The sequence below is a fragment of the Taudactylus pleione genome, unplaced genomic scaffold (assembly GCF_031769625.1).
Source record: "Taudactylus pleione unplaced genomic scaffold, aTauple2 ptg000143l, whole genome shotgun sequence".
Lineage (NCBI taxonomy): Eukaryota > Metazoa > Chordata > Amphibia > Anura > Myobatrachidae > Taudactylus > Taudactylus pleione.
In genome coordinates this window covers 671,000-698,085 of record NW_028284545.1, presented here as the reverse complement: position 1 = coordinate 698,085, position 27,086 = coordinate 671,000, and the positions used below count along the sequence as shown (strand labels likewise).

The 27,086-nt window shown below is 44.1% G+C and overlaps 1 protein-coding gene across 2 annotated transcripts in view; it reads right to left on the bottom strand.

Moving 5' to 3' along the window:
* Positions 1 to 27,086, bottom strand: part of SORCS2 (sortilin related VPS10 domain containing receptor 2) — a 1,055,028-nt gene that overhangs the window by 700,805 nt on the left and 327,137 nt on the right. The gene's annotated exons all lie outside the window — the stretch shown is intronic.

The following is a 27,086-nucleotide window of genomic DNA, read 5'->3' as shown; positions in this document are numbered from 1 at the left end:
ACACAATTCTTTTAGGGGATCCCTCTCTGTCAGGCCCCACTGACGCATGCACAGGGTGATGACTGAACGGCCGCTGGGTCAGAACCTGGGAAGCTATTGGCACAAGGGGCTTTTTATCTACAGCTCTGTAGCTGCTCTGCTTCCACTGCTGTGTTCAAGGCGATAAGGAGCTGGAGGCAATACTGTTGTCTAGGACCACCCCAAGCCAATAAGTCTGGGGTTCCCAACCACGGTCCTCAAGGCACACTAATAGTCCAGGTTTTAAGGATAACCATACTTAAGCACAGGTAACTTAATTAGTACCTCAGTTACTTTGATTTAACCATCTGTGCTCAACCATGGATATCACTAAAACCAGGACTGTTAGTGTGCTTTGAGGACCGAGGTTGGGAAACACTGCAATAAGTTTTGTCCTAAACATACAACCTACAATACCACTTATGACCACCTAGTGGCGCTGCAAAGCATTTCCATTATACAGTCAGATAAGTATTTTATTTTGACGTTTATAGACATTACATGGATAGGATTCATATATACAGAACATTAGTAGCATGAATGTTATACTGTATATAGTATACATATTCCACAAATGTGATATGGAAAAACAATAAGAGACTTCATCCTGTGCAAGCTGCAAATCCAAACAAAACGCTGCTCTGTATTATTATAATAATATCCATAATACCTGTACAATTATAATAATGGTGGACAGCTGAAATGGCGCAGCTCAGAGATTAGCGGATCAGTATGCTGCACTATTTCTCTGGTGGTTTTGTGGAGAAATAATTCATGTGGTTGAGCCCTGGGAGAATGGCTTTAATTACATTTTTGTATTTCCCTATTGTACTCTCCCATTTACATTTGGAATCACCCTCCCCCATAAACCTGCGCTGCTCCTGGCTGCTGGTGTGTCACTTTCCCCGTGCTGCAGCCTCCTGTGCTATCCATGTAGCTCCACGCCGTTCATTGCTGGCAATTATACAAGAATTAAATGTAGCTGCCAAGCTTATTTCCGTTTGAAATTTGCAATACGACTCTAGTAACAACCTACTGTGGAAGAGGTAGACGAATGAGATTTTTCTAGTCACACACATTCTCAAACTCCCCTATCAATTGTGCCACAGAATATTATACATGCCAGAGTGTCCCGTTAATAACTAATTCAAGAATAGAAACATCGTCAATAATAATCAGCTATTCATTAAAAACAGGTCATCTGGAGAAATTACATATTATAGACACCTAAAAAACCACATCAATTGTTAATTAGACGAAGTGGAGTTTATTTCCACATTGTAAAAAAAAAAAACTTAATACAGTATATAATAGTGGTGATGATACTACCAATACTAATACTAGTAGTAATAATTATTTTTATTATTATTATTATCATTTATTTATATGGCGCCACAAGTGTTCCGCAGCGCCTTACACAGTACATACACAAATTGTAGACAAGCGACTTACAGAACAATACAATACAGGACCAGGACATGGATAATATATATTGCTACATTAGCGACCATAACACCCAGATAAGCAACAGAGCATAAGCAGCCAAGTGTTAGGTGCCCTAGTGGTGAGTAAGAAGTAGATGAAACTAAAGTAGGGAGAAGCACAAGAGGGTAGAGGGCCCTGCTCGTAAGAGCTTACATTCTAAAAGGGAGGGGAAGACAAACAGGGGTGACACACATGGAGTAGATGGAGAGGAAGGTGCATGTATTAGGGAGTTAGAATGATAGCTGGAAGGCTTTGATGAAGTAGTGAGTCTTGAGAGCCCGTTTGAAGGATTGCAAAGAGGTGGAGAGTCTGATGGGGAGTGGGAGAGCGTTCCAATAAGTATTTTCACTGTTTAACAAAAAAGCTCTCAAAGCTTAGTTTAATTTTGTTTTTAAGTGGAGTTCACTTGAATCCGTCCAGCACAAATCTGTTCATGATTCCTCACATTCACAACACATTCAAGTGAATGGAAGTTTCGCACACAATGGTACTGGTGTTTAAAAGGACCTGACAGTAAAACAGAGAGTAACCAAACCCCCCATGAATGTTTTTTTGTTTATTTGTTTTTTTGGCAGGAATTGTAGCCCCTCACCCTTCCTATATTATGTTGTGATTCACAGGTCTTTAGGTGGCAGAGCCAGTTTCCAATTCCATTGGAATGTAAGCCCATACTTTGTCAGGGTCTTAATGGATCCACTGAGCTGGACTGTGGAGGGTCTCCTCCATCACAGGCATCTGTCCTAGTCTAGCTTCTCCAATGTCCCAAGTATAGATAGACACATTGGTCTGGACGTGTAGAATTTCAGCGATTGTCTTTACTGTCTTTAGTCACTATTGAGTTCTTATGTTGCGATCTACTCTCCTAGGACAAAGGTGGGCAAATTACAGCTGGCAGTCTACAATGTTATCAGACAACCTCATGACATTGACAAAAAAGAAAACACACAACATACAGAGGCGGTGTGAAGGCTCCATGCTGACTCCTCATTCTAGTACAGAAACAGGATCAGATTAGAAAGAGGCCTGAGGGAGATCAAGCTCCAGGCACCTCTCCTAATGTAGTCATCATGAGGAGGGAGACATGGGCTGCCACAAACCATGGCTGGTCTTATCCAAAGAGAAATCATTTACTGGAACAAGCTGAATCCATTCAAAGTAATTGAGCAGCCACAATGAGTCATTCAATAGTTTTTGAGCTCCTTCTTTGGGGTCTGCACCCCATCATTTTCTGCCCGAGTACACTGGTGGCAAGCACCCGTTCATTGGTGCCCAACGGTGGACTGGTCATCCCTTCCATCATTTCAATCCGTAGTATAATGTAGTTCCAATCAAGGAGAAAGGACAGAACCCTTGAACTGGGACTGTTCCACTTAAATTAGGATGTGGGAAGGTATGCAATATGGGAATCGGTGTGTAATACCACAGGCCCAATGGCCGGCAGTTCAAATCCCGGCAGCATCAGGCCGACAGAGGAAGAGATCCTGGCAGCGGCAGCCCGACAGCGCTGGAAATCCCGACCGTCCCCAGGTAAGTGCTAACTAACCTATCCCCCTAACCCTAACCCTCCCTTAGGGGTGCCTAACCCTAACCTCCCTCCAAGTGCCTAACCCTAAGTCCCCCGGGGGGTGTCTAACCCTAACCTCCCCCCGGGGGTGCCTAACCTTAACCCTCCCTCCCCCTAGCCTAACCCTAACCTCCTGGGGGGTGCCTAACCCTAAGTCCCCCCCCGGAGCCCTAAACCTAGACCCGACCCCCCCCCCGTGGCAGTCCGCGCGCGGCGCCTGGCATCCCTTCGATCGGGATGCCCGGCGCCGATCTCCCGACGTCGGTAAAATGAGCGGCGTCTACATCCAAACGCCGGTCATTTCACTCTCGCCGGGATATGCATCCCACAATGGAATAGGAATGAGAATTTTGCTAAACAGAATTACAGTACATTCTAGGGCTTCATACACACAGGTCTTACAACTCCACGCTGAGGACGCATTTCTAATGCACGTTAACCACATGCAAACAGAAGTATCAAATGAGTCATCCGCGTTGTATGCGCATTTTACTTGGGTGGCATTTTTCAAACTCTCCTCGTACCATTACTGTGCATCTAGCACATGTTGAAAATGGGCAGGCATTCCTGGGAGGGCATAGTGAATGCAATTATATATAGTAAAAGTGTTTACATAGTAATATCGACACTGATGAAATGTTGACATGCTAACAATGTCGACAATTGGCGATGTGGCTTTTCTGGCGGTTGCGGAGGTAAGTACCCTAAGCCTAACCCTGCGCATGTGGCTCATGCTTTGGTGGTTGAGGCTTATGTTGCAAAACTGCGCTTGCGGAGGTAAGTATGTCCCTATCCCTAATTCTAACATTGGGCCAGATTCACTAGGGACCGTAACTGCGATCACAGATGTGATTACGCACGCAGTTCAACCGTAATAGTATGCTAATCCACTGCTAATACATTACGATCGCTATCCCTGGCATCACAACACAGGGACACCCACTTTACTCAGCACACATACGTACTGTTTAGCAGGGCTGTGAAACCATCGGTACCATCGAGTACCATCGCAGTCTCACACACAATTGCACAAGCCCTGACCTTACTCAGAAATTGCTAACTTCATCCCACGTTATCAGGCCTCAGGCTGCGTAGGGCATCGCAGTGGATCATTTATGCACGCCCCTGAAACTGGCACGCCTGCGTTTCCCCGACCACCCCCCTCGTCACCACCCACAAACAGCATTTCCTGTCTATCACTCTGCGATGGGTCTGCATAGTCACTGCGATCGCAGTCCCGATCGCGGGGGTCGGTTCTCGCACTGCAGAACACAACAATCGGTCGCTTGCGTGCGTATTAGCAACTGCTTTCCTTCATGAATCAGACCCGTTAACCCTAAACCTAACCCTAATGACTGCATTTTCTAAGATGTGGGCATTTCATTGGCGACATGTTAGCTGTCGGCATTTCCATAATGTCAACATCATAACTGTTTTGATATTTTATCCATAGTTAAATTTGGCAATATTTCAAGATTTAATTTTACATGTAAAAAAATAATAATGGTTGATAAAAGTTCCCAAGTGTTTTCGGAGTTAAGAACTTGTTTTATATGAATATGATATAACAGAAAGTCTCTTCAGGTTATATTTCAAAGTCATGCTAAGGTATGTCTAGACAGAAAGGTTTAGAATGTTTGCTACAATCATTACGGAAATTAAAATGTTGGATCACAAAGGGATAAACGCTTGGAAATTAAGTCACGCCGTCTTCAGGACTCCAAACACATATTCCGTCAAAATCTCCAGTCACCGTCTGTACGAGACCGTTCTAGTAATATATTACACAATTTAGACTTATATATCTGTAAAAGAAAAGTTAAATGCATTGCCGATTGCTGCATAATCCGTGTATGTGATTAAATTGTCTAACACCAATTTTGCTATTTGTGGCTGTGCACATAGAGACATTAGCATATAAATAGATTTACAATTTAAAATTATGTGATCTATTCTTCTTGTCTTTAAAAAAAAAAAAAAGACTAGAGAAAACCATTTCAGAATCTGAAAACTGGAGCATTTGGATAAATATACAGTCGCTAATCAAAGAAAACTTTATTATTTCAGTTTAATATGTTTGCAGGCATTGAAATATGAAATTAAGTCTTGTTTGCCCTGTCTGACGGCAGAAAATCTCAAATTATGCGGACAGCCGCCATTCTTCTCCAGTCTAGCTGTGTTTTACTACGCAAATGTCACAACATTTTAAAAGTTCAATGACGGATGGTATATTCCTAGAGCTTTTACTGTGATTCATGGCAACAAACTCACTTATTACACTGGGGAACAGTCAATTTCGATTAATTTTGTGCCCCTGATCATGAATATGCCATGCTTTTTTTTCAATTGGCTCTAGTTTTGAGATATGCATATGTCTTTAATATTTATGAAAAAATTAATGAAACAATGTTAAAAATAGTTAATAAGATATTTTTTTATTCTGATTACATTTGATTAGTAAAAGGCTATAAAAAGACACAGGATAATTACATACATAAGTGTTAGGAAGCTAGGAGAACCGTTTTTTGTAGGATTTTCTTTTGGACTCTTATTGCGGGCAGTTCTTCTGCAGACTCCAACATCGGCCATCATCTGACGATCCCACCTTCCTTGATATCTTTCTTCCATTACCTGAATATCCTGGTGGAACCGTTCACCCTGTTCTTCGCTTAAATCTCCTAGATTGGACGGGAAGTGGTCTAAATGGCTGTACAATAAATGTACTTTAATACTCATGTTGGCACCTACTTTCTCGAAACATTTTAGCATGTTGTGTACTCATGATAATTGTCTACCTTTTGATTGCCTAAAAACTTTTGAATGACAGACACATAACTCAGCCATACTTCAGATTCGGTTTCAGTCATAGATGTGGTAAAATTTGGATCCTTCACCAGTTTCTGTATCTATGGGCCGTCAAAAATTCCTGCCTTTAGTTTTTCAATACTAAGAGATGGAAAGGTTCGACAAATATACGTGAAACAATCGCCTGACTTGTCCAATGCTTTTACAAATTGTTTCATTGGACCCAGTTTGATACGGAGAGGCGGCAGTATGATTTTTTTCCTGTGAATTAAGGGCTCATACATGATGTTGACTTCTCCTACAGCTATAACTTCTCTTGGAGGCCATACGGTTTGCTGCCAGTGCTTTTGTTTTGCACGACTATCCCATGAGCATACAGTCAGGTCCATAAATATTGGGACATTGACAGAATTTTCAGATTTTGGCCTCTATTCACCACCACAATGGTTTTGAAATGAAAGAAACAAGATGTGCTTTAACTGCAGACTTTCAGATTTAATTTGAGGGTAATTACATCCAAATCGGGTGAACGGTGTAGGAATTACAACAGTTTCAATATGTGCTTCCCACTTTTTAAGGGACCAAAAGTAATGGGACTATCAACTCAAAAGCTATTTCATGGACAGGTGTGAGCTATTCCCTCGTTATTTCATTATCAATTAAGTAGGTAAAAGGTCTGGAGTTGATTCTAGGTGTGACATTTGCATTTGGAATCAGTTGCTATCAACTCTCAATATGAGATCCAAAGAGCTGTCACTATCAGTGAAGCAAGCCATCATTAGGCTGAAAAATCAAAACAAACCCATCAGAGACATAGCAAAAACATTAGGTGTGGCCAAATCAACTGTTTGGAACATTCTTAAAAAGAAAGAACGCACCGGAGAGCTCAGCAACACCAAAAGACCCGGAAGACCACGGAAAACAACTGTGGTGGATGACAAAAGAATTATTTCCCTGGTGAAGAAGAACCCCTTCACAACAGTTGGCCAAATCAAGAACACTCTAGAGGAGGTAGATGTATATGTGTCAAAGTCAACAATCTAGAGAAGACTTCACAAGAGTGAATATAGAGGGTTTACCACAAGATGCAAAACATTGGTGAGCCACAAAAACAGGAAGACCAGATTAGAGTTTGCCAAACAACATTTAAAAAAGCCATTACAGTTCTGGAACAACATCCTATGGACAGATGAGTCAAAGATCAACTTGTACCAGAGTGATGGGAAGAGAAGAGAAGCATGGTGGTGGTAGTGTCATGGCGTGGGCATGTATGGCTGCCAATGGAACTGGTTCCCTTGTATTTATTGATCATGTGACTGCTGACAAAAGCAGCAGAATGAATTCTGAAGTGTTTCGGGCAATATTATATGCTCATATTCAGTCAAATGCTTCAGAACTCATTGGGCAGCGCTTCACAGTGCAGATGGACAATGACCCAAAGCATACTGCAAAAGCAAACAAAGAGTTTTTTTAAGGCTAAAAAGTGGAATGTTATGCAATGGCCAAGTCAATCCCCTGACCTGAATCCGATTGAGAATGCATTTCACTTGATGAAGACAAAACTGAAGGGAAAATGCCCCAAGAACAAGCAGGAACTGAAGACATTTGCAGTAGAGGCCTGGCAGAGCATCACCAGGGATGAAACCCAGTGTCTGGTGATGTCTATGCGTTCCAGACTTCAGGCTGTAATTACCTGCAAAGGAGTTGCAACAAAGTATTAAAAAGTGAAAGTTAGATTTATGATTGTTTAGTTTGTCCCATTACTTTTGGCCCCTTAAAAAGTGGGAGGCACATATAGAAACCGTTGTAATTCCTACACCGTTCACCTGATTTGGATGTAATTACCCTCAAATTAAATCTGAAAGTCTGCAGTTAAATCACATCTTGTTTGTTTCATTTGAAAGCCATTGTGGTGGTGAATAGAGGCCAAAATCTGAAAATTCTGTCAATGTCCCAATATTTATGGACCTGACTGTATGTGACAAGGATACTTAGTATATCCACTTTTCTGCCCAAGAAGAACGTTTACCATTTTTAAATCGACACAAACACACCACTGATGCTGAGAATAAGCAATTTTTTCTAAGACTAGCTTGATATTTTCATACTGTTCTTTAAGTTTTGTTGAATGACCGATAGGAATCGATGCAAATTTATTCTCACTGTGCAGTAATACGCATTTTAAGCTCCTTTGAGAACTATCCAAAAAGAGCCGCCAGTCTTCTGCTCGATATTCTGGTAAACCCATCGTCTGGAGAAGTTCCGGAATATTGTTGCAATTCACAAGATTGTTATCATGGCTAAAGAACTGCAGTATGGCTTGTTCTCTATTTCAATACGACGTTATAGGAACATCTGGCTCAAGACAGTGCTTCAAGTCACAAATTAAATCGTTTAGTTCCTTTTGAGAAACTTTGTTTGAAGTAGAGGAACTTTCTTCAAACTCACTTGTCACTTGCACTGGATGAAATTAACATTTCCACATCAACACATTCAACTTCGCACAAAGAACTGAATGATGGTACAGGTAAATCCCCGCTATGTGTTATCGGTTGTTTTGCAGAATTCATACTTTGGTATTCACATTTGCGTTTCTTAAATCGATTCATACCCTTCACATTTACAGCACAAAAATAGCAGTCACTCAAGTGATCTTTAGGCTCACACCACATCATAGGTATGCTGAAATTAAGTCCTTTTCGATAACCTTTCGTCCAATTGAGGAGTGATACCACGCAGGTTTTACAAACTTTGTGAGGCACCCAGATCTTGTCTAGCTGGCTTATGTGACGTCTAAAATAAGCCTGATACGTTTGTTTTACGAATACAGATATATATTTTTTCTTTCGTTTGCAACACTACATTTGCCACAAATATAACGAAAAACATCAGGTTGTTAGTACACTGTCTCCAAGAAGAACTAATTTTACGGCGAAAATGTTTTGTTTCACACATTCAGTGCTAACTCCCAACAAAAGCAGAGGACATACTGAACAAAACAAGCCCAAACGGTTGTAAAATTGGTTGTGGTGGGACAGAGAGAGGGCCGAACAAAGGAACAGGAGGTGCTAACTGCGTCACTCGGTCCTCTCCGTTGCTCCTCGCTGTATGCTGGGAGGAGGCGTGGCTGTGGTCTGAGGATGTCCCAGCAAGCTCAGCAGTGCATGGCCACGCCTCCTCCCAGCGTTAGTGAGGAGATCTGAATGTGTTATGTGTTACTCCTCTCTGTATGCTGGGAGGAGGCGTGGCTGTGGTCTGAGGATGTCCCAGCAGGCTCAGCAGTGCATGGCCACGCCTCCTCCCAGCGTTAGTGAGGAGATATGAATGTGTTATGTGTTGCTCCTCCCTGTATGCTGGGAGGAGGCGTGGCTGTGGTCTGAGGATGTCCCAGCAGGCTCAGCTGTGCATGGCCACGCCTCCTCCCAGCGTTAGTGAGGAGATCTGAATGTGTTATGTGTCTCATACGTGACTACCAGCTACGTTATCACAAATAAAACAAATTCTTGTTATTGTTGAAAGAGGGTAGTTGTTAAAAAAGCAAAACGAAAAAAGTCGATTCTGTTAAGTAAAGTGGCCTAGACTAGTAAGGTGCTTGGAAAGGAGAAAATATTTGAATTTTATAATTTTTCATTAATTTGAAAACTGGAGCCAATTCAGCTATAGCGAAGATCTAATGCTAAAATAGGACCTGAGAGTACTCACAGACTGATCTTAAATCCTTGGCAAGAAAAAAAAATATTGTGAATTTTACACCACCGACTTTCCAAAGTCCTATAGAGTGTGGGAGACTATATAAACATCATTATCAACAATAAAATAATAAATAAATAAACAATGAAACTTTAAGGAGAAGAAAAACTCTAGAGCTTTCAATCCAAGAGGAGGACGATAAAACATAGAAGTGCTTATTTTGTACAATGGGCCACTTGCACTAAAGTAATTATTTGGCAACTGAGGGCCTGATTCAGCAAGGATCGCAACTGCGATTACGCACGCTATGGGCCGATTGTTGCATTCTGCACATGCGTATGCATCGCAATGCGCGTGCGGTAACCAGCCACTGCAGAGTGATTGACAGGAAGTACCGGAAGTACCGTTTGTGGGAGGTGACGGGGGGGTGGACGGCGAAACGCTGGTGTGCCTTTGAACGCCGTTGCAGGGGCATACGTAAATGATTCACTGTGATGCCATACGGTCAGACCTTGTGCCAGTGTGCATGAGGCTACGATTGTACTCGGCGTTACCCATGGTTTCGCAGTGTTGCAGATGTGTAAGGTGGCGAGCCGGCGCTGTAGAGCAGCAAAAATCACTGGGAAAATGGCAGCCGGCGCCCTGGCGCCATTTTCCCGGAGACCCACGAATGCACAGTAGATTCTGGCGGTAGGCACCCGGTGTACCGCTGCACCTCTGGAGAGAGGAGGGGGCATGTGCTGAGTCTGCACACGGGCCCCCTCCTCTCATAAAACGCCCCTGCCCGATAGTATTCATAAGCTGCCATTTAAACGGCAGTTTGTGCAGCAGAGGCATCTTCTCAGATCCCTCCCTGCTGTGTTCTGGCTGCCTGCTCCCCCTGTCCCTCCTCCCAGCTCCACGGCCCTCACTGCTGCATAAAAGGAGTCTTCATGCCGGCGGTGAGTGCCAGCGCTCGGCCGGACCCTCTCGCTTGTTTCCTGCTCCTCCAGTCTAAACTAAAGAAAGATCGGAGGAGCAGGAGAAAAGTCTCTCACTTCTGAAAAGCTGACTCCGCAGATACAGCAGTTTTTCAGAAGTGATCGTTTAGGGCAGGAGGCATGATGGGCAGGAGGCATGATGGGCAGGAGGCATGATAAACGATGAACGCCTCCCAAACTTTATTTGAACTCACAGCAAGTTCAAACCATAATTATCACTAGTGAAAATGACGTTATGATGAATGGACCACTATAACACAAGAGGATACCCTTAAATTATTCAGTAACAAGACAACAGTATAACATGAGTAACTATTCAACATATTCATTAAAATAACTGTACATACTTTCTAATAACAAGACTGCTAGCAATGTCATTTCAGATATGTAGGGTTGTAAATCCGATTTCATGGGGCCTCTCCTCCCATGTGTTATTGCTATGACACTCTCATAAAAAAAAATTAAAAAAAATTGTACGTATGGAAAAAAATACAATAAAATGTATATTCCCACTTATGGAGCATTTGTGTCAGCTTTCTCAGTGCGTGTCTGAGAGTGAAATGTGTTTTCCACATTAGTGGATGATTTGTAAATTGTCCATGCTTGTTTTCAGCATGTTTTGTGGTTGACTCCGGGGTTAAAGGCAGGGATTCGGTAGCAGAACAATAGTTAGGCAATAAGCACTTGTTAAACAGATGTTTAAATTCACAGACACTCATAGAATTACACTCAGAAGGAATTATTTATATGGGGCACACAGAACATTATTTTCCCAAATTGCTGCTACCGTGCTGAGATAATGCAATGCAAAACACTGTATTATTACATATACATGAGCATGTTGCTGCAGATCTAAATTGCACATAGATATTGAATATTCACTTATTGCTGCCTATGACTATGATTCAGTTAAGAACGCTATTGCGATCGCAGCTGCGATTACGCACGCAGTCTCACTGCGAAAATATGCTCATGGTTGCAATCGCAATGCCGTCACAGCCTAACATAAGGACGCCCACTTTACCTGACACACATCCGTAATACTTTGCAAGTCTGCAGAACCATCGGTAACATCGAGTACCAACGGAGCCTCACGTACACTTGCACAAGGTCTGACCTTACTTAGAAATTGCTAACCTCAGCGCACGCAGTGAAAGCCCAAGCATGCGTATGGTATCGCATGGGCTAATTTATGCACCCCTCTGTAACGGCGTGCAAACGCACTGGCACGCCTGCGTTTCGCTGACCAACTCCCCATCACCACCCCCAAATACTCACGTCCTATCAATCACTCACAGTCTGATGGCAGTGGAGTCTTTGTGCACTGCGTTGTATACACGAGTCCCCATGTTCATTGCTTGTAATTGTCAGAGTTAAGAAACATCACCACGTATATAGGACCTCATTCAGAGACTCTCGCTAGCGCCGTGCGCTCGCAAGCGGTATGATGGTTTGCGTATGCACACGCATTGTTCTGCGCGTGCGTGAACTACTCTGTGCGATTGCAGTCCGCTCGCTCGCCCAGCAAAGACAGCCCAGTGAAATGAGTGACAGAAGAGACCGTTTGTGGGTGGCAACAGGGGCAGGACACTAATAATGGGGGAGTGGAGGTGTGAACGCAGGCTTGCCTGAGTGTTTCAGCGCCGTTTTAGAAGCGTGCATAATTAACAAGCAGCGTCATAGTACACGTCACATGCCTGTTTTTTACACTGAAGTCCTGGCAGTGCTTGCGGTAGGGTAAGGCAACCACAAGCGCTGCGATCGCTTCCGATTGTCCTCGATGTACCAATGTTTTAATACACTTCCTGGAGATGACGTGTGCTGGTGGGCGTCTCTGCCTGTGCAATTGGGCGTACGCTGGCCGCTCGCTAAGACATGGTGGGCGTGCTTAAGCCTTGGTGAGCGATCGCTTCCCGTGGTGTCGCTTTGACAAATTTGCATATGCTGGGGGCGAGCGATCGCATCTAGCGAGAGACTCTGAATGAGGTCCATAGTGAGAGGGAGCACAACCGTGAAAATAAATTAATCTGGTTTATTTTGAAGTTAGTTGGGCTGCCCTGTATTTCCTAGTGCATATTCACACTGACCAGCCAATTTGTTTGGCACTGGATATAAATGCTCTATCAGCTAAGGGGTGTCATGTGCGCACGTCACTTAAATACATATTAGAACAATAAAAAAAAAAATAATAATAATAAAAAGGCACAGAGGCCCTGATTCAGAGCCGCGCGCTATTTGCGCTCGCTCGGTCAGAAAAAGGGGCCAGCTATTTAAATTGAGCGCTCGCTCTTTGCGGTCTGTTTACGCCTCTATGTCTGACTGAGCGAACGAAATATGCGCTCGCTATTTTGCAAAGACGCCCCCTGGCCGCTCGCATCCTACGTCATCTCCGCTATTTATTTGATTAAACGAGTACATCAAAAGGCATCTGAACTGCTCGCAGTGCTTATGGTAGATTTATCCTACCGCAATCAGGCGAACAGTTCAGGCTAAGAAAAAACCAAGTGACGTGGTCGATGACGCTGCTTTGTTAATTATGCACACCCTTAAAACGCCCGTTTTGACTGTTTGGCACGCCTGCGTTCGGATCTCCACTCCCCGTTTTCAAGCACCTTCTCCTGTTACCACCCACAAACGCCTCATCCTGTCACTCAAATTAGCAGGCACTCGCTATTTGGCGAGCACTCGATTTCCGATCGCACTGACTGGTTGGCGCATGCGCATTACGACCCATACGCATGCGCAGTTGTGCAAACATCGCTCGGAGTGAACGAGCGGCTGCTTACGAGCAGCTCTGAATCAGGCCCAGAGACGTAAATTTGCCAGAAAAAAATTGTCAGACATTTATTTGAATATGTATTTAAGAAGAAATGCGTATTAGCAACAAAAGGACGGCCATCATCAGAGCAGTCCAACAGTGAACAATAAAAAACCACAACATGCAATGTAGGCGGACAACACACAAGGTGCACGAACACAAATCATAACATCAGGGGTATCCATCCACTCTGTATTCTAACCAGACTATCCACCCGGCATGGTGATGATGCTGCCCCATCAAGGTGGTACAGCCAACTAACCAGTCAGCAAAGGTGAGCTGCAAATTATTTCACCCGGACTGGTGATCTGCCAAACTTTCCTGCTGCAAAATAGTCAACAACAAAAAAAACCTATCAAACTACTGTAGAACAAAAAATAAATAAAAAGAGGGGGGAGGGGAGAGCAAACCAAAGCCTTATAAAGACTAACCACAAACACACCCCATCATAGGACCACAGACAACGGGGTCTATGTGCTAAGCCTTGGAGAGAGATCAAATGGACGGCGATAAAGTACCTACCAACCAGATCCTGCTTTCATGTTTCAAACACAGCTTGTAAAGTGACAGGAGCTGTTTGGTTGGTTGGTACTTTACCTCTGTCCACTTTATCTCTCTCCAAGGCTTAGTACATACATATACCATACATGCCTTCTCTCACGTAAGTCACGGGAGGATCACGATTTTACGGGTAAGCCCCCCACACCCCCGGAAGAGTAGGCTTATCTCCTGCATCTTGAAGTGGGCAGGATGGGGATATTTTACGGGGAATTTTTGGGTCCGCGAGTAGGGGGCGGGGCTAAAATTACGATAATCGTGGACCTGCGAATCGCGGCCTTTTCCCGACGGTGGGGCGGGGCCTAATGACGTATACAGTCCGGCCCCACCCCCGAAGAGGTCACAGAATCTCCTCTCAGGGGCTTCTTCCAGTGAGGGGATTTAGAATGTCGGTAAGTATGACATATACCCCAACATATAAGCACACAAGCCAGCCCCCAGGCTGGAAATTTAAACTACTTAATTCTCATGTCAATCAATCTTCTTACTTAATACATAATGGTGTTATGTGCACAGTGTTAAGTCTGTGACTTAAGGTGCCCAAACACGGTGCGATAAAGCAGCCGATCCTATGGATTGGTACGATATCACTGCTATAACGTACAGTGTATGGGCATGATATCGGATAGTGTGCGCACCCGTGGGGTCATACATCGCACCTCCAGTTCTTACTGCAGGTTCAGTTGATCTGGGGATGCGATGTGCGATCCCATGCAGCGCTATGCAGGGGGGGGGGGAGGGGGGGGTGGCGGCATATCGGGCAGTCGGCCAACCGATTGCACCGTGTGTGGGGACTGCCTGATATGTCGGCCAAAGGATACCCCGTCGTGTCACAAGGTGCATATCGCACCGTGTCTGGGCGGCTTTATACTTCAATAAGGATTTCTTAATAACCTGGACACAGTGAGGAAACCAAAGACACAGAATATATATTCATACGCCAACTAAAACACGAAAAATAAGATCCATTGTGACCTTCCACCAGAATACATAACCAGCACACAGGTGTGCTCTAACCCATAGCAACCAAATTCTGGAATTGTTTTCCAGGTTGAGAACTGGACTCTGGCCCTGATTCAGAGCCGGACGCTCTGACAGAGCACTCGCTCTGAATCAGGGCCGTCCATCTTGTTTTTTAGAGCGGCCTCCTGGCCGCTGGTATAGCTGTGGGTGACCACCCACAGCTATAGCGAGCGGCCAGGAAGATGGTCGCGATGGTCAAGACCATCGCGACCATCGGGCTTGCGACGAGACCCTTGTCGTAGGGTCTCGTTGCCGCAAGCCCCAGAGAGCTTTCGGCTCTAACAGAGCCGAAAGCTCTCCCACTGACATCACTTGTGATGTCAGTGGGGCCGGCCCCAGACGGTAGGCATTCCCATGGGAACGCCTCCGTCTGGGCAGCCACGCCCCCGGCACGCCCACCAAAGGGGGCGTGCTGTCACTCAACATCGACAGCACGCCCCCTTTGGTACGAGACCCGGAGCGACGGTTTGCCCGTCGCTATCCGGGTCTTGCGCATCCCAATTTTATTTAATAAGCCCCATTGTGTACATACAGTAAGTTTAAATATATGGAACAGATAAGTAAAATAAGTGTTTTGTTTTTACAAAAACACTTATGAAAATGGGGACTTTACTTGGGTATCTAATCCTAAATCACAAATTAAGCAGCACTATACAGTACATTAGTGGTGGTGTTGGTGGTGGTGTTTTCACCTACAGTCCACAAGTACCTCAACAGGCCATGTTTTCGAGATATCATTACTCATGCACTAGTGAGTTCATCCACTTTGCTAGGTCAGTAATTATCCCACCACAGATAGTAATCCTAAAAACATGACTTGTTGGCGACTGGAGTTGAAAACCCCATGTATAAGTGAATAGCAGTACCTATTTAATGTTAATTCTGTAACAGTAAGAACTATTGGTGTAAAGACAAAAACACATTGTTTTCCAACCAAATTAGGTATTTGTATTATATATTTTTTTGTCATTATATATCTATTATTTGTTGTTATAAATACACAGAGCCTAATTCAGCTAGTGCACTGCTGACCGCAGATTCCCGACATTCGGGAATCTGTGCAGGCGCCAGATCCGTTCTGCGCATGTGCAGAATGGGTCTGTGAGCCCGCACGTAAACTGGCAGCAGACTGTCAGTGATTGACTGTCTGCTGCCGTTTGGGAGCGGGTGGCGATTCCCCCGTTTCCCGAAACTGAGGTGTGTCGGCGCCGTTGCGGGGGAGGGAAGAAGCCAGGATCTCCGTCGGCTTACTGAGGTTTCCTGGCCTTTTCCTCTACACTGCGGCGGCCGGCTGTGGGACCCCATGGGTCACCGCAGCCGGCCGATGGTACACAGATTATCCGAGGCTGCATTGGACAATGCAGCTCGGATAAGTAATGCACAGGAAGCGTGATGCCTCATTCTGCATTACCATATCTGCAAGGATCGCAATTGCAAAGCTGCCTGCGGGCATACATCAAATATCTATAGCCTGCATGCATACATCATACATCTATAGTCTGCGTGCATACATCATATATCTATAGTCTGCGTGCATACATCATATATCTATAGCCTGCGTGCATACATCATATATCTATAGCCTGCGTGCATACATCATATATCTATAGTCTGCATGCATACATCATATATCTATAGTCTGCGTGCATACATCATATATCTATAGCCTGCGTGCATACATCATATATCTATAGCCTGCGTGCATACATCATACATCCATAGCCTGCGTGTATACATCATATATCTATAGCCTGCATGCATACATCATATATCTATAGCCTGCATGCCTACATCATATATCTATAGCCTGCATGCATAAATCATATAGCTATAGCCTGCGTGCATACATCATATATCTATAGCCTGCGTGCATACATCATATATCTATAGCCTGCGTGCATACATCATATATCTATAGCCTGCGTGCATACATCATACATCCATAGCCTGCATGCCTACATCATATATCTATAGCCTGCATGCATAAATCATATAGCTATAGCCTGCGTGCATACATCATATATCTATAGCCTGCGTGCATACATCATATATCTATAGCCTGCGTGTATACATCATATATCTATAGCCTGCATGCATACATCATATATCTATAGCCTGCATGCCTACATCATATATCTATAGCCTGTGTGCATACATCATATATCTATAGCCTGCGTGCAGCTTTGCAATTATGGTCCACGGTAAACAATTCTATGGGCAAAATTTACTAAGCCCCGGCGGTTAGGTGGCAGTTTGACGGCAGTTTCTAAATGACACCAAAATCACTGATTAGTCATTTAAGCTCTCGTTCTGTTCTATTGTATTCTAAAATGTGTTTTGACGGCGGTTTTACAGCGCTTTTGAAGCGGTTTTGGCCTTAGTAAATCTGCAGATAGCAAAACCGCTTAGTAAATTTTGCCCTTTAACTATTACTTTTAGTTATTTTTTTATTTATAATGATGTTTTTAAATCTACTTAAATCAGGACCAACAAACTGTCCAAAATCTGTCAACTTCTAAATCACGTTGAATCACTTTGTTCAAGTCAAAAATCTGTTTTCTTCAAAAGTGTTATCACCGGAGGCCTTAATGTAAGTTATATGCATTTTTTTCACAGTGCGGCCTGACCATTATTCTTGAGAAGATTGTGGAGAACATCATTAAAAAGTTATATATTTCAGTTGCGCTTTGTGGAGGAAGAAGACGTAGTTGTCAGACAATGACTATGGGAAAACTTTTACTGTACAGAGAAAGCTTCCTAACTTTTTGAGACTGCAGGTTTAGTAATTGGAGCTAGAAGTTATATGTAAAGAGAGCTCTCATAGAGCAGGAAAATGTCTGCATAGAAGTAAATGAGATCTCAGTATAGAAATAGTGCAAGGCCGTAATTGTAAGCAAATGGCAGAACAGGGACAGTGGGCAGAGATGGATTCAAATCTATATGGTTTTTTTAGGGATGTGCGCCATTTTTACAGGATTTGGATTTGGCTCTGATTCGTCATCCGGGTTTGGATTTGACAAACCGCTGTGACTGGTTTTGGATTTGGATTGTTTACAAAAATGTACAAAAAAAAGCTAAAATCACATAATTTGGGCTTTTTTTTATGTTTTATGTTAGAGTATTATTAACCTCAATAACATTAATTTCCAGTCATTTACAGTCAATTTAGACCACCTCACAGCTCACAATATTGTTTTCACCATTATTGGCCAAAGGCTGCAGTGAGCTGGCTCAGTGGTGTAACTTCATCCCAGGTGCCCGGAGGCAAGATAAATTTTGGTGCCCACCCAAATTAAAATGTACCCCCCCCCCAGCTTCCGCCGACCCCTATGCAGTCCCTTTTATACAATGCCCCCAGTAGTGGTCCCCTATGCAGTGCCCTCAGTAGAAGTCCGCCTATGTAGTACCCCCCAGTAATGGTCCCCCTATGCAGTGCCTCCAGGAGTGTTTCCCCTATGCAGTACCTCCAGTAGTAGTCCCCATATGCCCATATGCAGTGCCCCCAGTAGTAAGGCCCCTGAAGTGCTCCCAATAGTAAGGCCCCTGTAGTGCCCCCAATAGTAAGGCCTCTGTAGTGCCCCCATTTGATGCCCCCAGTAGTAATGCCGCTGTAGTGTCCCCATATGATGCCCCCAGTAGTAATGCCGCTGTAGTGTCCCCATATGATGCCCCCAGTAGTAAGGCCCCTGTAGTGCCCTCAGTAGTAAGGCCCCTGTAATGCCCCCATATGATGCCACCAGTAGTAAGGCCCCTGTAGTGCCCCCAGTAGTAAGGTCCCTGTAATAAGCCCCCTGTAGTGCCCCTAGTAGTAAGCCCCCGGTAGTAAGCCTACAGTAATAAGCACCCTGTAATGCCCCCAGTAGTAAGCCTCCAGTAGTGCCCCCCAGTAGTAAGCCCCCTGTAATGCCCCCACTATTAAGCCCCCTGTAATGCCCCCACTATTAAGCCCCCTGTAGTGCCCCCAGTATTGTGCCCCCAGTATTAAGCCCCCTGTAGTGCCCCCAGTATTAAGCCCCCTGTAGTGCCCCCAGTATTGTGCCCCCTGTAATGCTCCCAGTGTTAAGCGCCCTGTAGTGCCCCCAGTATTGTGCCCCCTGTAGTACCCCCAGTATTGTGCCCCCTGTAGTACCCCCAGTATTGTGCCCCCTGTAATGCCCCCAGTATTAAGCCCCCTGTAATGCCCCCAGTATTGTGCCCACTGTAATGCCCCCAGTAATAAGCTCCCTGTAGTGCCCCCAGTATTGTGCCCCCTGTAATGCCCCCAGTATTAAGCCCCCTGTAATGCCCCCAGTATTAAGCCCCCTTTAATGCCCCCAGTATTGTGCCCCCTGTAATGCTCCAGTATTAACACACTCAGCGGGCGTCCATCAGCTATAGCGAGCGGCCAGGAAGATGGTCGCGATGGTCAAGACCATCGCGACCATCGGGCTTGCGACGAGACCCTTGTCCATCACCCCTTGCATCCTCCGTAGTTACGCCACTGGAGGTGGAGCGCCGATCAGCGGCGCTCCTTTTCCATGCAGCTCCTCCTCAGCTGTGGCCGGATGACAATGGAGCCAGGTGCCCCCTTCATGGCTGGCGCCCGGTGGCAAGTGACTCCATTGTCTCCGGGAGTTCCGCCACCGAGAACTCCCTGTCTCACTCCTCCCTAGCGGCTGTATCTGCATGCGAAATGCTACATTACAGTGTCACTGGCTGTGACGGGGGGAACCAAATTATAACTTGCCTCCGGGTGTCTGGGATGAACTTACGCCACTGGATACACTGGCTCTTCACCAACATTTACTGTATAAATGGGCAATATTCCTACAAACCTACTAATTATTATGCAATCAGGTTTCAATAATCAATAAACTATACTGTAGCCTTGTCATGCTGAACAGTATACTCAAGACGGAATGCAAATCATATCTGAAATGTTCAGGACAATCTGACAGACTAGGAACCCTTTTTAGGTGATTTGTATGATGGCAACCCGGGTCCTTTTGGGATCTTTGTGTGCACAGTTGGGGCCTTTAGAATATGTGTTGCAGCACTGCTATGTGTAATACTTAATGCAACAATATCTATCACAAGAAAGCCATTGGCAGGTGTTGGTGTGTACCAATAAAATGGTTTTCTCGCCATAATCTTAGGAAGTGTCTCAGGATGTAGCATCCCCTCCAGAAGATTGGTACGGCTTCATACTGGAACATTTTAACTCTGTGGTACTACAAGTCCCAGGCAGACTAATTCTCTTGTGGTAACTTTGCAGCAACTCACTCTAGTCCTGATTGAGAGTTGGACGCACTGCCAATGTCAGACATAGTGTAGTGATATTTTGCGTCTACATTGTGTCCATACAGAGTCTCAGTTGTGATTTCAGATGCACGCAGGAGAAGTGTATTGAAAATGTAGAGGGCGTTCCTTTGCTGTGACAGGGAGGTGGCTTAGCGCACGCACGGAGATGGTCCGTCTTATGGGTGTGTTATCCGATTGATGAAGGTGTGTCGGTGAAAGTGGTTGTGAACACAGACCATCAACTGCTCACATTGGAAGCCGTACACAGATGAGGAAAATGCACCTGCCATAGGGCTGGTGCTGGTTTCGATGAAGCGACCAATGGTGATGTCTAAGACACACCAATCTGTATTACAGCATGTATGGATGCTGACAGTGAGCATCTCAGACCTTGCTTTTGGACGCATGCATGTACACAAGGGAAAGACTCTGCAGCGTAATTTGCATAAAGTCGCAGATGGGAGACCACCAATAGATGTAGCTGTGCAAGCTTCTACGTCTACCTCTGAATCAGGCCCTCTGTGTTTCCCAGCAGCTTCTATTAGCAACTGCTCTGCTTCTGCAGGCAGTGTAGATATGGAACCTTATGCACAAACTCAATCAGCTCCCCTCAACCCAGCTCTAATGGGGTCCTCTACGTACCTATCAGTGGCTTACTCAGTCTACACTTCCAGTCATCTTTGCTTGTATCCCTCCTCTAACTCACTCCAGTCCTCCACCAACTGTCACTCTTGCCCTCCTTCACACTGCAGCCCCAATAGCCGTGGCTGCATCAAGCACCAGTGAAAGTGATGCCTTGCAAAGTGCAGAATATCATAATTGTTTAACACAGCAGAACAGAAGTCTCAAGGAAAACAAGGGGAGATGTATTACATCTTCTAAAAAGCACAGGTGAAGAAATTGCCCATAGCAACCAATCAGTTTCTAGCTCTCATTTATAAAATAACAGCTAGAAGCCAATTGGTTGCCATAGGGAACTTCTCCAACTGTCTTCTCAAGAAGGTTTGATACATCTTCCCCACAGTTCCTTGGGCTACACAGAGATGAAGTGAAACGCTCAGACTTAGAGACTTAGAGCAGTTGCTGGTGCCTAAAATCCCTATTGGCAGCCCTGGTTGAAAGTTATACACCCTCATATATTATTTGTAATACTCTGCTGTTAAAGAGACTATAGATGTGTCCTCATACACTATTACTGCAGTCGCACCATACTGCCATTCTCGGCGTGCCAGGTCCTGTGTGACTTGGCTTCCATTGAGCATCTTTTTATTGTTTGCATGTGCGTCTTAGTTGCAACGCAATGCAACAAAACCGCTTCATTACACTGCACTGATTAATTTGATATGCGACACTTGTATGTGTGACTAAGAAAGAATCTGTATACGAAATGCTAAGATGCAGCGGACGCTTTTTTTTTTTTCACGCCGAGTTCTGTTGTGCAGATTCAGAATCAGTCGCACACAAATATACAAGTGTCACATACCATATTAATCAGTGCACCACTCACCGCATGGCGAATTGACGCTAGATGTATGAGGACACATCTGTACCTGCCTACCTTTAAATACTCTCCAAGAGAAGTCCGGCGAGGAGATGCAGCCCTTTCGTGGGCAGGGACAGACTCTCACGTCATTAGGCCGCGATTTGCGTCACTTTAGCCCCTCCCTTTCCCTACGGACCGGCGTAGGCAAGTAAGCATTAACAGCTAAAGTAACATAATCCTTAACATCAAAGGACCGGTTTACAGTTAAACAACTAAGGGGGGCGGAGCTAGGTAGCTCAACCAATCAACTGTCATTTTATTGCCCCAGGACAGTAACACAGCAACAGAAATTATCTGTGAAATAAAAAAAAATTAGTACAGAATAAAAAAAATGTCTTTCTGTTATAATTAACCAGTTGGTTACAGATGAACCAGCAACTATAAGATTTGGTATATTTCCAAAAACGATGGACATTTTTTTTTCGAGTACACTCCATGGTTCCCTTCTTCCAGAAATACTATTGCAGATGTTTGTGATAATAATAATAATAATAGATTGGTGTAATAATAAGTTATAACATACAATGATGGTATTAATGATCAGGAACACACAGTACCAACATAGCTTTTCATTTTGTGACATAGCTTTATGTTTAAAATCAAAACAGCACATTCACATTGAGAAATGCATAATATGTATGAAATAGAGGTCCCCTTAACCTTTCACACCTACTGTATGTTCCGTTACTTTCTATAGAATGTTTGTACGGATTTTGTATCCATGGGAGCAATAAGAGTGGAATAGCTTTGCAGAAATATTCAGACATGGTTGCTTTGTACCCAAAATTGTAATTTCTGGAACAGATCGTCCTCTCTGTGACTTCATGCCTAACATTCTCACGCATTGTACATTGTAAGGACCTTTAAGTTAATACCGAAAGTATTACAAACTTTCATGCAATGTACAATGCACTTTTTTTAAAAGATGAAATGTTTACAGGATTCCACCAATGACTGTGAACAATCTCTAATGCACATTGTAAAGTAAAATATACACTGAAATATGTATGTATGTATATATATATATATATATATATATTTATTTCAGTATATATTTTATTTTACAATGTGCATATATATATATTATGAGCCACATATAATATATAGATGTATGATGATAGATGTATGACATATATACTATATATATGCTATATATATATATATATATATATATATATATATATATATATATATATATATGTGAGAGCTATGAACTGTGATGCACAAGAAACTGCTAAATAATTGCTATAACCCAAGGAACTGGTCATTTGTCTAGAACAGTTTATAAAAGTAGGCACATCTGTTTGTACTCTATGTCATGGTGCATAAACACGGTCCAACTTAAAAGAACGATATAAACTATAACGATATCGTTATCGATTGATAGTTTATATTATTCATATTTTCAACCCCTCTAACGACCAAACGATGGTCGATGCGCGGGTAGGGCTGGTGGATATCAATATCGACCATCGCTCATGCATGCCAACCTGGTCGATATCGACCAGGTTAGCCTGTTTGTTCTGGAGAGTAGCGATCGTTGATCGCGGGATCGTTAAGTCGTTAGGGGGTTGGTGCATGTTGCTGGATGTTCAATATCGAACATCCAGCACATGCATGACGATCAGACAACGATATCTGATCGTTGTCTGATCGATCCGTGTTTACGGGCCATTACAGTTGCCTGTGCCATCATTTTCATAATTGTCCACAATGAGGTAGTGCTGTGATTACATGAATCATGACTCCCACCCTTGGAATAATGATCCCCCCCAACCTTGGATTTTTTATCTGTGTTCTCAAAGAAGGGAGGCCAAAAAGTAGACAAGTCTGGAAAAAGCAAAGTAGATTCCTAGCAATGTACACTATTGATGGGACTGGCATATATCTGCAAGACAGGATAACAATACCTAGACTTTGCCTGTCCGTTCTACTTGATGATTTATCAGAATGTTCTTCCTGGTTACTATAACAACTAGGGGCAGTGTGTCGGCACAGAATATATACTCGCCAGGCTTCATAGAGCAACCTAGAAATATAAATGAGCTTGCTTTGATACCGAGTGACTGTGACACAGATGCCAGTTATGTTATCACAAACTATTACACTTCCCACCTACAGTAGTCCCACCCAAGGAGACACCAATCTGTCTAGCACATGCAGTACATGTATAACGTCGTTACTTAATATATCAATCGCTGCGAGCTTTAGCCATAAAGGCACGCTAATTTGCCCTTTATTTGTGTTTCGTGCTGGAAAGTAAATGTGAAAATACGGTTTGTTTTTCTGTTCTTAAATAAATGGTTATCTACTGAAATGTGTGAATCTCATTTTATTATCTACTGTAACTTCCATTACACAGATAAAGGGTAATTGCTGAACGGTTGCCATGGTTTTAGAGCAGATTTGCACCTATGAGCAATGCTAGTAAGTGTGTTTGTTTATGCACAGCTGGCAGCCAAGAGTTGTCCTTAATGGATCCTTCACTGACCTACTCACAAGTTCTTTATAGCACCCTCCTCCCCTCTTAACAAGTATCTGATCAGGAAATACAGGCATTTAACCTGCAGAAGGCTTGGTGTGTATGTAGCATGGACGGAGCGACTAGTGTGCCCGCGTCTATGGCGTATGGGCCAATCAGGGAAGGGAGTGCTAAGTTGGCGGGTTTAAGCTCCATGCCCCCTCTGCAAGGCAAAGAAAAAAAAAATTGCTGCCTCTGTACCATTGATGGTGGAGAGCCATCGGATCTAAGCCATCACTGACAAAACCATTGAGCATCGGTGTCAAACCATCGATGGTTGCTAACCATCAGTCACAAAACATTGATGGTTGTTGACCATCAGCAGTGAAAGACATGCTGATACTGTAGGGCGCCGTGAATCAAGAAAGTTTGGGAACCCCTGAACTAAAATATGGTATTTACTTTAGTTTATTTTCCATGGGGAATATAATCTTCTGCAAGGTCCTAGTCCAGAATGCAACAAATATCTCACAAAGGTTTGTCTATGGCTTGCTCCAGCCACCTTGTCATTTATGGTGATATGTTTCCCAGTCCCTGAAGCATCCTATGCTCCAGCCACCTTGTCATTTATGGTGATATGTTTCCCAGTCCCTGAAGCATCCTATGCTCCACCCACCTTGTCATTTATGGTGATATGTTTCCCAGTCCCTAAAGCATCCTATGCTCCACCCACCTTGTCATTTATGGTGATATGTTTCCCAGTCCCTAAAGCATCCTATGCTCCACCCACCTTGTCATTTATGGTGATATGTTTCCCAGTCCCTAAAGCATCCTATGCTCCAGCCACCTTGTCATTTATGGTGATATGTTTCCCAGTCCCTAAAGCATCCTATGCTCCAGCCACCTTGTCATTTATGGTGATATGTTTCCCAGTCCCTGAAGCATCCTATGCTCCAGCCACCTTGTCATTTATGGTGATATGTTTCCCAGTCCCTGAAGCATCCTATGCTCCAGCCACCTTGTCATTTATGGTGATATGTTTCCCAGTCCCTGAAGCATCCTATGCTCCAGCCACCTTGTCATTTATGGTGATATGTTTCCCAGTCCCTGAAGCATCCTATGCTCCACCCACCTTGTCATTTATGGTGATATGTTTCCCAGTCCCTAAAGCATCCTATGCTCCACCCACCTTGTCATTTATGGTGATATGTTTCCCAGTCCCTAAAGCATCCTATGCTCCACCCACCTTGTCATTTATGGTGATATGTTTCCCAGTCCCTAAAGCATCCTATGCTCCACCCACCTTGTCATTTATGGTGATATGTTTCCCAGTCCCTAAAGCATCCTATGCTCCACCCACCTTGTCATTTATGGTGATATGTTTCCCAGTCCCTGAAGCATCCTATGCTCCAGCCACCTTGTCATTTATGGTGATATGTTTCCCAGTCCCTAAAGCATCCTATGCTCCAGCCACCTTGTCATTTATGGTGATATGTTTCCCAGTCCCTAAAGCATCCTATGCTCCAGCCACCTTGTCATTTATGGTGATATGTTTCCCAGTCCCTAAAGCATCCTATGCTCCAGCCACCTTGTCATTTATGGTGATATGTTTCCCAGTCCCTAAAGCATCCTATGCTCCAGCCACCTTGTCATTTATGGTGATATGTTTCCCAGTCCCTGAAGCATCCTATGCTCCAGCCACCTTGTCATTTATGGTGATATGTTTCCCAGTCCCTGAAGCATCCTATGCTCCAGCCACCTTGTCATTTATGGTGATATGTTTCCCAGTCCCTGAAGCATCCTATGCTCCAGCCACCTTGTCATTTATGGTGATATGTTTCCCAGTCCCTGAAGCATCCTATGCTCCAGCCACCTTGTCATTTATGGTGATATGTTTCCCAGTCCCTGAAGCATCCTATGCTCCAGCCACCTTGTCATTTATGGTGATATGTTTCCCAGTCCCTAAAGCATCCTATGCTCCAGCCACCTTGTCATTTATGGTGATATGTTTCCCAGTCCCTAAAGCATCCTATGCTCCAGCCACCTTGTCATTTATGGTGATATGTTTCCCAGTCCCTAAAGCATCCTATGCTCCAGCCACCTTGTCATTTATGGTGATATGTTTCCCAGTCCCTAAAGCATCCTATGCTCCACCCACCTTGTCATTTATGGTGATATGTTTCCCAGTCCCTGAAGCATCCTATGCTCCAGCCACCTTGTCATTTATGGTGATATGTTTCCCAGTCCCTAAAGCATCCTATGCTCCAGCCACCTTGTCATTTATGGTGATATGTTTCCCAGTCCCTGAAGCATCCTATGCTCCAGCCACCTTGTCATTTATGGTGATATGTTTCCCAGTCCCTAAAGCATCCTATGCTCCACCCACCTTGTCATTTATGGTGATATGTTTCCCAGTCCCTGAAGCATCCTATGCTCCAGCCACCTTGTCATTTATGGTGATATGTTTCCCAGTCCCTGAAGCATCCTATGCTCCAGCCACCTTGTCATTTATGGTGATATGTTTCCCAGTCCCTGAAGCATCCTATGCTCCAGCCACCTTGTCATTTATGGTGATATGTTTCCCAGTCCCTGAAGCATCCTATGCTCCAGCCACCTTGTCATTTATGGTGATATGTTTCCCAGTCCCTGAAGCATCCTATGCTCCAGCCACCTTGTCATTTATGGTGATATGTTTCCCAGTCCCTGAAGCATCCTATGCTCCAGCCACCTTGTCATTTATGGTGATATGTTTCCCAGTCCCTAAAGCATCCTATGCTCCAGCCACCTTGTCATTTATGGTGATATGTTTCCCAGTCCCTAAAGCATCCTATGCTCCAGCCACCTTGTCATTTATGGTGATA